This window comes from Oncorhynchus clarkii, unplaced genomic scaffold (assembly GCF_045791955.1).
Source record: "Oncorhynchus clarkii lewisi isolate Uvic-CL-2024 unplaced genomic scaffold, UVic_Ocla_1.0 unplaced_contig_126_pilon_pilon___fragment_2___debris, whole genome shotgun sequence".
Taxonomy (NCBI): domain Eukaryota; kingdom Metazoa; phylum Chordata; class Actinopteri; order Salmoniformes; family Salmonidae; genus Oncorhynchus; species Oncorhynchus clarkii.
Window position 1 is genome coordinate 289,661 of NW_027261134.1, and position 2,069 is coordinate 291,729.

Below are 2,069 nucleotides of genomic sequence, written 5' to 3' on the forward strand. Positions count from 1 at the left end.
AATGCTGAAAATTGTCCACAGTTGTTCCTAATCATCTAGTTTGAACAGTTCTGCAAAAAACATTGCTTCCAGAGTGCATCAAACATGATTTTAGGCCTTGTCTATCGAAAAGTGGTTATTTCTGTAGTTCAATTGCTGCAACTTGCTGAAAATGTTCATCTAGTTTGAACAGTTATGTTAAAAACATTGTATCCAGCGTGCATCAAACAGGATTTTAGACCTTGTCTATGGAAAAGTGGGTATTTCTGTAGTTCAATTGCTGCAACTTGCTGAAAATTGTCCATAGTGTTCCAATCATCTAGTTTGAACAGTTCTGTAAAAAAATGTACTTCTCTAGTGCAAATCAAACATGATTTAGACCTTGTTTATATAAAAGTGGTTATTTATGTAGTTCAATTGCTGCAACTTGCTGAAAATGTTCATCTAGTTTGAACAGTTCTGTTAAAAACATTGCTTCAAACATGATTTTAGATCTTGTCTATGGAAAAGTGGGTATTTCTGTAGTTCAATTGCTGCAACTTGCTGAAAATTGTCCATAGTGTTCCAATCATCTAGTTTAAACAGTTCTGTAAAAAACATTGCTTCCAGAGTGCATCTAACATGATTTTAGACCTTGTCTATGGAAAAGTGGTTATTTCTGTAGTTCAATTGCTGCAAACAATGCTGAAAATTGTCCACAGTTGTTCCTAATCATCTAGTTTGAACAGTTCTGCAAAAAACATTGCTTCCAGAGTGCATCAAACATGATTTTAGGCCTTGTCTATCGAAAAGTGGTTATTTCTGTATTTCAATTGCTGCAACTTGCTGAAAATGTTCCTCTTGTTTGAACAGTTCTGTAAAAAACATTGCTTCCAGAGTGCATCTAACATGATTTTAGACCTTGTCTATGGAAAAGTGGTTATTTCTGTAGTTCAATTGCTGCAAACAATGCTGAAAATTGTCCACAGTTGTTCCTAATCATCTAGTTTGAACAGTTCTGCAAAAAACATTGCTTCCAGAGTGCATCAAACATGATTTTAGGCCTTGTCTATCGAAAAGTGGTTATTTCTGTAGTTCAATTGCTGCAACTTGCTGAAAATTGTCCATAGTGTTCCAGCCAATCAAGTTTGAACAGTTCTGTAAAAAAAATGTACTTCTCTAGTGCAAATCAAACATGATTTTAGACCTTGTCTATCGAAAAGTGGTTATTTCTGTAGTTCAATTGCTGCAAACAATGCTGAAAATTGTCCACAGTTGTTCCTAATCATCTAGTTTGAACTGTTCTGCAAAAAACATTGCTTCCAGAGTGCATCAAACATGATTTTAGACCTTGTCTATGGAAAAGTGGGTATTTCTGTAGTTCAATTGCTGCAACTTGCTAAAAATTGTCCATAGTGTTCCAATCATCTAGTTTGAACAGTTATGTTAAAAACATTGTATCCAGCGTGCATCAAACAGGATTTTAGACCTTGTCTATGGAAAAGTGGGTATTTCTGTAGTTCAATTGCTGCAACTTGCTGAAAATGTTCATCTAGTTTGAACAGTTATGTTAAAAACATTGTATCCAGCGTGCATCAAACAGGATTTTAGACCTTGTCTATGGAAAAGTGGTTATTTCTGTAGTTCAATTGCTGCAAACAATGCTGAAAATTGTCCACAGTTGTTCCTAATCATCTAGTTTGAACAGTTCTGTAAAAAAAATGTACTTCTCTAGTGCAAATCAAACATGATTTTAGACCTTGTTTATGTAAAAGTGGTTATTTCTGTAGTTCAATTGCTGCAACTTGCTGAAAATGTGCATCTAGTTTGAACAGTTATGTTAAAAACATTTTATCCAGAGTGCATCAAACAGGATTTTAGACCTTGTCTATGGAAAAGTGGTTATTTCTGTAGTTCAATTGCTGCAAACAATGCTGAAAATTGTCCACAGTTGTTCCTAATCATCTAGTTTGAACAGTTCTGTAAAAAAAATGTACTTCTCTAGTGCAAATCAAACATGATTTTAGACCTTGTTTATGTAAAAGTGGTTATTTCTGTAGTTCAATTGCTGCAACTTGCTGAAAATGTTCATCTAGTTTGAACAGTTATGT